This window comes from Sander vitreus, chromosome 18 (genome assembly GCF_031162955.1).
Source record: "Sander vitreus isolate 19-12246 chromosome 18, sanVit1, whole genome shotgun sequence".
Taxonomy (NCBI): domain Eukaryota; kingdom Metazoa; phylum Chordata; class Actinopteri; order Perciformes; family Percidae; genus Sander; species Sander vitreus.
Window position 1 is genome coordinate 957,959 of NC_135872.1, and position 9,694 is coordinate 967,652.

General features: G+C 45.4%; 1 protein-coding gene across 1 annotated transcript in view; it reads left to right on the top strand.

The window, feature by feature from the left end:
* The first annotated feature begins 9,138 nt into the window (after positions 1-9,138).
* The window catches only part of LOC144533815 (kinase D-interacting substrate of 220 kDa B-like), a 13,174-nt gene continuing 12,618 nt past the window's right edge, over positions 9,139-9,694 (top strand). Inside the window, exon 1 of the mRNA XM_078275383.1 lies at positions 9,139-9,320. The gene's annotated coding sequence lies outside the window, so the exon portion shown is untranslated. The remainder of the gene's footprint in view (positions 9,321-9,694) is intronic.

Sequence of the window (9,694 nt, forward strand, 5' to 3'; positions counted from 1 at the left end):
AAGGTGATCAAAAAGGCGAAAAAAGGCGACAAAAAGGCGTCAAAAAGGTGACAAGGCGTCAAAAAGGCGTCAAAAAGGTGACAAAAAGGTGACAAAAAGGCATCAAAAAGGCGTCAAAAAGGCATCAAAAAGGCATCAAAAAGGCGTCAAAAAGGCGACAAAAAGGCATCAAAAAGGCGACAAAAACGCATCAAACAGGCGACAAAAAGGTGACAAAAAGGCGACAAAAAAGGCATCAAAAAAGGCGACAAAAAAGGCGACAAAAAGGCATACAAAAAGGTAACAAAAAGGCATCAAAAAGGCATCAAACAGGCGACAAAAAGGTGACAAAAAGGCATCAAAAAGGCGTCAAAAAGGTGACAAAAAGGTGACAAAAAGGCATCAAAAAGGCGACAAAAAGGCGTCAAAAAGGCGACAAAAAGGCGTCAAAAAGGCATCAAAAAGGCGTCAAAAAAGGCGTCAAAAAGGCATCAAAAAGGCATCAAAAAGGCGACAAAAAGGCGACAAAAAGGCGTCAAAAAGGCGACAAAAAGGCGTCAAAAAAGGCGTCAAAAAGGCATCAAAAAGGCGTCAAAAAGGTGACAAAAAGGCGTCAAAAAAGGCGTCAAAAAGGCATCAAACAGGCGACAAAAAAGGCGATCAAAAAAGGCGTCAAAAAGGCATCAAAAGGTGACAAAAAGGCGTCAAAAAGGCGACAAAAAGGCGTCAAAAAGGCGAAAAAAAGGCATCAAAAAGGCGACAAAAAAGGCGTCAAAAAGGCATCAAAAAGGCGACAAAAAGGCGACAAACAGGCGACAAAAAGGTGACAAAAAGGCATCAAAAAGGCATCAAACAGGCGACAAAAAGGCGACAAAAAGGCGACAAAAAGGCGTCAAAAAGGTGACAAAAAGGCGTAAAAAAGGTGACAAAAAGGCATCAAAAAGGCGACAAAAAAGCGTCAAAAAGGTGACAAAAAAGGCGTCAAAAGGTGACAAAAAGGCGACAAAAAGGTGACAAAAAGGCATCAAAAAGGCGTCAAAAAGCGTCAAAAAAGGCGTCAAAAAGGCGACAAAAAAGCGTCAAAAGAGACTAGGGTCAAAGACAGCGACTAATAGTGCATCACAAAGCGTCAAAAAAGCATCAAAAAGTGCGCCAAACAGCGTCGCTACATAGGCTCCAGGTGCATAAAGGCATCAAAAAGCGCGTATCAACGGCGCCGTCATTACGGCGACCAGCGTAGCGCGGAGTGACAGCGTAGGGTTCAGCAGAAACCCAACCCCGTCAGAAAGCCCAATCCTGGATTCGGTGCATCCCATTATGGCCCATGATAAAATAGAGAAGCATAGGCTTATTCAGCTACAGACAGTTCACGAAAACAATATTTATTGTCGACAATACTCCCTCCATCCCTCTAGCTTTGTAACTAATCATGGATGTATGCGTACTCCGTTCATGTGTCTACGCAGCCGAATGATATGGAAACAAAAATATTAATATAACTTATTTTAAATACATTTTAACTGATCATAGTTTAAGTATCATTACTTGAAATGTTGTAGTATTTCAATAGTATTATGTAGAGATGGTCCAATACCATTTTTTGGTTCCCGATACCGATTCTGATACCCTGAACTTGCGTATCGTCATTTTAACAGCTGTTTACTCTATGGATGTGATATGATTTCTGTCTTTGTTATCGGTCTGGCTAAGGTTAAACTCTTTATGAAACATGAACAAACACAGAGAGTAAACGCCACAGAACTTGCTATTATTATCCAGTTTGACAGCGAGTCATAAGCGAAAAAGAACATAAATAAACCACTTAAAGCTGCAATAGGTGAGTCTTCTAAAACTCCCTTTCTGTCATATCTGCTGAAACTGACCCCATGTTCCAGTAGAACTACAGGAAGCAGGTCATTAAAATAATCAGCTCCTCTGGCTCCACCTACAGCCTGGAGCCCTGTTCAGATGGACCAATCAGGGCCAGGGGGAGTGTCTAACTGTTCAGATGCACCAATCAGGGCCAGGGGGAGTGTCTAACTGTTCAGATGCACCAATCAGGGCCAGGGGGAGTGTCTAACTGTTCAGATGCACCAATCAGTGCCAGGGGGAGTGTCTAACTGTTCAGATGCACCAATCAGGGCCAGGGGGAGTGTCTAACTGTTCAGATGCACCAATCAGGGCCAGGGGGAGTGTCTAACTGTTCTGATGCACCAATCAGGGCCAGGGGGAGTGTCTAACTGTTCTGATGCACCAATCAGTGCCAGGGGGAGTGTCTAACTGTTCAGATGCACCAATCAGGGCCAGGGGGGGGAGTGTCTAACTGCGTGTCAATCACTGCTCATGCACACGTATTCATTCTCCCTTGTGGGGGGAGGGGCTTAGGAGACCGTTTTGGGCTTTAGCAGAAACGGGGGAGGGACTGAGAAGTTGTCGATGTTCATATTTTTTGGCACCTTTAAAAGTAGATGTTCTTCGGGGCTAAATTATCTGGTATCAGATCAGTGCATAAACTCCAGGACTTCCTGATACCGATACTGGCATTTTAGGCAGTATCAGAGACGATATCGGAACATCTCTATTATTATAGTTTTTAAAATAAGTTATTACATTTTAAATATGTCAGAGATTCCATCAGCCTACCACTAGAGGGAGCTCGCGCACCACTAGAGGGATCTCGCGTACCACTAGAGGGAGCTCACGTACCACTAGAGGGAGCTCGCGTACCACTAGAGGGATCTCGCGTACCACTAGAGGGATCTCGCGTACCACTAGAGGGATCTCGCGTACCACTAGAGGGATCTCGCGTACCACTAGAGGGCTCTCGCGTACCACTAGAGGGCTCTCGCGTACCACTAGAGGGAGCTCACGTACCACTAGAGGGAGCTCGCGTACCACTAGAGGGCTCTCGCGTACCACTAGAGGGAGCTCGCGTACCACTAGAGGGCTCTTGCGCACCACTAGAAGGAGCTAGCGTACCACTAGAAGGAGCTAGCGTACCACTAGAAGGAGCTAGCGTACCACTAGAGGGCTCTAGCGTACCACTAGAAGGAGCTAGCGTACCACTAGAAGGAGCTAGCGTACCACTAGAAGGATCTCGCGCACCACTAGAGGGATCTCGCGTACCACTAGAGGGAGCTAGCGTACCACTAGAGGGAGCTAGCGTACCACTAGAAGGAGCTAGCGTACCACTAGAAGGATCTCGCGTACCACTAGAGGGCTCTAGCGTACCACTAGAAGGAGCTAGCGTACCACTAGAGGGAGCTCACGTACCACTAGAGGGCTCTAGCGTACCACTAGAGGGAGCTCACGTACCACCAGTGGTACTTGTGCCACAGTTTGAGAACCAGTGTGTTAAACCATAACTTCACAGTGTTCATAGAAATTAGTTTGGAGAAAGTGCCAATGATTATTCCACTCAGTCGCCTTAGTTTTGTTTTTTACAAGAAAAGAAAAGTGCTACTGTACTTTGCAGGACCAGTATTTACTCTTTGTTGATGTGTGAAGTGGTGGGGAGGGCATTGTGTTTACATTTGTAATTGTCAGTATTTGTTGTTCAAGTTGTTATTTATGTGATTTATGTAATTCCTAACAGACCTGTGTTTTAATGTAAGATGTGTGGAGATTCAGCTTGAAGACGACGAAAACGCTAAATTCTGAATTAAACTCTGGATTTCATGATATGAACTGAAATTCTGCTATGATTAGGTTCCTCTTTTAAGTATCACGTTGAGCAGGAAGTGAACCCAACATTTTCAACTGTTGATTCAATCAAGAGGTTAGCTTGTTTGGTTCTGCAGTTCTTAGCTAATGGTTCAATTTAGCAGCTAAAATAACCACATTTAGTGTAGCCACTGTCTCAGTGTAGCTGCTAACACTGGTTACCTAAAGGCTCAGTGTAGCTGCTAACACCGGTTAACTACAGGCTCAGTGTAGCTGCTAACACTGGTTAACTACAGGCTCAGTGTAGCTGCTAACACTGGTTAACTAAAGGCTCAGTGTAGCTGCTAACACCGGTTAACTACAGGCTCAGTGTAGCTGCTAATACCGGTTAACTACAGGCTCAGTGTAGCTGCTAACACTGGTTACCTAAAGGCTCAGTGTAGCTGCTAACACCGGTTAACTACAGGCTCAGTGTAGCTGCTAACACTGGTTAACTACAGGCTCAGTGTAGCTGCTAACACTGGTTAACTAAAGGCTCAGTGTAGCTGCTAACACTGGTTAACTAAAGGCTCAGTGTAGCTGCTAACACTGTAGCTAACTAACACTGGGTAACTACAGGCTGTAGCTGCTAACACTGGTTAACTAAAGGCTCGGTGTAGCTGCTAATACTGGTTAACTAAAGGCTCAGTGTAGCTGCTAATACTGGTTACCTAAAGGCTCGGTGTAGCTGCTAATACTGGTTAACTAAAGGCTCAGTGTAGCTGCTAATACTGGGTAACTAAAGGCTCAGTGTAGCCGCTAACACTGGTAACTAAAGGCTCAGTGTAGCCGCTAACACTGGGTAACTAAAGGCTCAGTGTAGCCGCTAACACTGGTTAACTAAAGGCTCAGTGTAGTCGCTAACACTGGTTAACTAAAGGCTCGGTGTAGTCGCTAACACTGGTTAACTAAAGGCTCAGTGTAGCCGCTAACACTGGGTAACTAAAGGCTCAGTGTAGCCGCTAACACTGGGTAACTAAAGGCTCAGTGTAGCCGCTAACACTGGTTAACTAAAGGCTCAGTGTAGTTGCTAACACTGGGTAACTAAAGGCTCGGTGTAGCTGCTAATACTGGTTAACTAAAGGCTCGGTGTAGCTGCTAATACTGGGTAACTAAAGGCTCGGTGTAGCTGCTAATACTGGTTAACTAAAGGCTCGGTGTAGCTGCTAACACCGGTTAACTAAAGGCTCAGTGTAGCCGCTAACACTGGGTAACTAAAGGCTCGGTGTAGCTGCTAACACTGGGTAACTAAAGGCTCAGTGTAGCCGCTAACACTGGTTAACTAAAGGCTCAGTGTAGTCGCTAACACTGGGTAACTAAAGGCTCTGTGTACCCGCTAACACTGGTTAACTAAAGGCTCAGTGTAGCTGCTAACACTGGGTAACTAAAGGCTCAGTGTAGGGGTTATAGTCAAAGTTATAGTTAGATTCAGCTAATTTGAGTTTTGAAGCTAAACTAATTTGGTTCAGGATAGCTAACAACTCTGAGTAGGAGCTAAAACAGTTTGCTTTGGATAATTTTTAGTATGGACACTACACAGTTTAGTACATGTTATTCAATGGTTAATTTTAAAAGACACAACAGTGAAAATCCGGTTAGCTAACAGGGCAGTTAGCGAACAGCTTTGGTGACGTTTAGCTAACAGATTTGTTTAATTTAGCTTATTGGCAGTTTGAGGAGTTGTCACTGCCCGATGTGAGTCGAGTGCAGATGTGAGTTGCGCGTGCGTCACTTTGCGACAAGTAGCCTACAAGATGCTAACGAGAGACGTCTGTAACGTCAATACAGTAAAAATGGACCTACAACGAGGTTGATTCACTGCTGGCTACAAGTTAGCAATCAGACACAACAAAGGCTGTCACTGGAACGGTGTTTTGAGCTAGTGTTACATCTCACGTCTGCTCTGACTCACGTCTGCTCTGACTCACATCTGCACTGACTCACATCTGCACTGACTCACATCTGCACTGACTCACATCTGCTCTGACTCACATCTGCTCTGACTCACATCTGCACTGACTCACATCTGCTCTGACTCACGTCTGCTCTGACTCACGTCTGCACTGACTCACGTCTGCTCTGACTCACGTCTGCTCTGACTCACCTCTGCACTGACTCACCTCTGCACTGACTCACCTTTACTCTGACTCACATCTGCTCTGACTCACATCTGCACTGACTCACATCTGCACTGACTCACCTCTACTCTGACTCACCTCTGCACTGACTCACCTCTGCTCTGACTCACCTCTGCTCTGACTCACCTCTGCTCTGACTCACCTCTGCTCTGACTCACCTCTGCTCTGACTCACCTCTGCACTGACTCACATCTGCTCTGACTCACCTCTGCTCTGACTCACCTCTGCTCTGACTCACATCTGCTCTGACTCACCTCTGCACTGACTCACCTCTGCTCTGACTCACATCTGCTCTGACTCACATCTGCTCTGACTCACCTCTGCTCTGACTCACCTCTGCTCTGACTCACCTCTGCTCTGACTCACATCTGCTCTGACTCACATCTGCACTGACTCACATCTGCACTGACTCACATCTGCTCTGACTCAGAATTTGTTTTCCATTTTATCAGCTTTAATATTTTGGTTCCAGTTAGCCAACAACTCTATAACTCTATAGAACCTAAAACCTGTTGCTCTGGGTGAGCTAATGGTTAAATGTAGAAACTAAAAACGTTTTTTGGGGGGTTAGATACAGCTCGTAGAAGCTAAACCAGTCAGCTAACGGTTCAGGCTCCATCTCCACCACCACGTTTTGGTTTTTAAGCGTTTGAGTTTTGAGCCAAAAGTGTTTTTATCTCCAGTAGAAGAACTAATCTCTGTTGAAAGTGCCCTGGAACGGCAGTCAAACCCGTAACTTACTATCCGTGAACTCGTACCAGATCGTTGTACTCCCACTTACAGTTTTTGACGTCACACACACACAAACAACCGTTGCGTTTAGGGCGTGTCCAAATCCACTTTTGCTAGTTTGACGGCGGTAAAAAGGCTCTGTGTGCCGGGGTCATGGTTCTAAAGGGTTGACCTTAGTGTCTTCATTAATCAGAGGTGTGTTTTGGGCGTAACATGCAATCAACCAATCAGAGATCATCTCCCATTCCCTTTAAAAGCCAGGCGCGTTTGGACCTTGGAGCATTGCTGTTATGATGGAGGATCTGCACCGTAATATTTGTATTTGTAATCTTCTGCATGTGTGTGTGCTGCTGTGTGTGTGTGTGTGTGTGTGTGTGTGTGTGTGTGTGTGTGTGCTGCTGTGCGTCCCTGTGTGTGTAACAAGCATAGTGTGCACGTGCTGTGCACGAGCCTAGGAGCATTTTACTAATGCTCTGTTAAAATAACAATGAAATGCTGCGTTATTGACTTTAGACCAGGTTTTTGTTGGTCAATGGTGCCATCACTTCCCGCTGCCTCAAGATAGCAATACTCCCAGAATGCACCTGAACACACCTCCCTGTAAGACCAGCACGCCCAGAATGCACCTGAACACACCTCCCTGTAAGACCAGCACGCCCAGAATGCACCTGAACACACCTCCCTGTAAGACCAGCACGCCCATGGGCCACAGATGGGTGCAGGTGCATTGGCTGTTTAAACGACGTGGGCGCTGGATGGGAATTTGACAACTATGACGGTCTTAAACTAGCAGAGACACTTGCGTTGGGCTTTGCTCTGCGCCGGGTGCAGGATAGGATCCCAGCTGTGTGCTACAGAAGGCTATCTGAAGGTGATTAGTAACAGGAACTTTAAACCATAATAAACTGACACTGAACCAGGCTGTTAATGAGTAATTATATATTATTCCTTAGATGATAAGATGACTCGGCCAAGTCTTAAAGTACAACCGTTAACCTTTAAAACCAACCGGAAAAGGACAACTGATCCATAATAACATACAAAACTGAAATAAATCCAAATTATTCTACCCACACATAAAAATAATGCCAAATATGTTCTGCTTCCAGCACCTGAACTGTGCATGATTATATGAAATGGTTATTAGAATATATTCTGACATATTATTACATTAGATAAAGTTATAAAATATCAGATATTATAGTGACAAAATATCCACTACAATGTCAAAAAGGTGCCGAAAAAGGAGACAAAAAGACAACAAAAAGACGAGGAAAAGGTGACAAAAACACGACAAAAAGGCATCAAAAAGGCGTCAAAAAGGCGTCAAAAAGATGAGGAAAAGGTGACAAAAACATGACAAAAAGGCGTCAAAAAGACAAGGAAAAGGCTACAAATAGGTGACAAAAAGATGCCGAAAAAGGTGACAAGTAGACAACAAAAAGCCGTCAACAACTACTACGCCCTGCTACATCATACTACGTCCCGCTACGCCCTGCTACGTCATACTACGTCCAGGTACGCCCTGCTACGTTATGCTACGTCCAGGTATGCCCTGCTACGTCATACTACGTCCAGGTACGCCCTGCTACATCATGCTATGTCCAGGTATGCCCTGCTACGTCATACTACGTCCAGGTACGTCATGCTACGTCCAGGTATGCCCTGCTACGTCATGCTACGTCCAGGTATGCCCTGCTACGTTATGCTACGTCCAGGTATGCCCTGCTACGTCATGCTACGTCCAGGTACGCCCTGCTACATCATGTTACGTCCAGGTATGCCCTGCTATGTCATACTATGTCCAGGTACGTCATGCTACGTCCAGGTATGCCCTGCTACGTTATGCTACGTCCAGGTATGCCCTGCTACGTCATGCTACGTCCAGGTACACCCTGCTACATCATGTTACGTCCAGGTACGCCCTGCTATGTCATACTATGTCCAGGTACGTCATGCTACGTCCAGGTATGCCCTGCTACGTTATGCTACGTCCAGGTATGCCCTGCTACGTCATGCTACGTCCAGGTACGCCCTGCTACGTCATGCTACGTCCAGGTACACCCTGCTACATCATGTTACGTCCAGGTACGCCCTGCTATGTCATACTATGTCCAGGTACGTCATGCTACGTCCAGGTATGCCCTGCTACGTTATGCTACGTCCAGGTACGCCCTGCTACGTCATGCTATGCCCGGCTGACACCGCCTACCAAGAGCCTGGGTCTTTCCCAGGTTTCTCCCTAAAAGGAGTTCTTCCTCGCCACTGTCACACTAAATGCTTGCTCTTGGGGGAATTACTGGAATTGTTGGGTCTTTGTAAACTTTACTTTGTAAAGTGTCTTGAGATAACTGTTGTTATGATTTGATACTATAAATAAAATTGAATTGAAAAAAGGTGTCAACAAAGGCGACAAAAAGGCGGCAAATAGAAGACAAAAAGGTGACAAAAAGACGACAAACAGGTTTGCTTATTAGTTGCTATAATATGACTAGCGAGTGTTTACTGCGTGTGCTTTTATTTTGACAGCAGCGAGCGGAAGTGCAAGGTGTCATTTTGGCGGGCTTGACGCAGCAGCAGCGGACAGTAGGCTGTTGGTTGTTGTTCTGATCAAGATGGCTGCTGTTGTTCGGGATGGAGAGTAGGCTCAGGCTGTCATCCGAACACAGGCCGAGGAAACGCAGATAAACACGCCCAAAAACAGGCACCAAAACCCGGCTGGACCAAAACTCCCGGACCGCCGCAACCGAAACTGATTCTCTTGTGAAGGTAAAGGGTTATTTCTCCGTTTTTAACCGTCAGCATCTTCTTCTAGCTGTCAGCGATCGATACTTGATTGACACTTGATAAATCGGAGAAGATAGAGTGACGTACAGTGGAACGTTAACGTCAACCGTCAACCGTCAACCGTTAACCGTTAACCGTTAACCGTTATGTGTTTTGATTTGAATTTAGTGTGCGACATAAAAACAGTTAACTGTTAATGTTTGTGTCTGTATTGTTCGTGTCTGAATGACTGCGGGCTGTGAATGACTGAATCCGGGTTATTCACGTTACTGCAGTGTTATAACGACCGTTATAGACAGACACATACAGTTAATAACCACATGTCACTATTGTTAGTTTAATATATTAATGTTAAT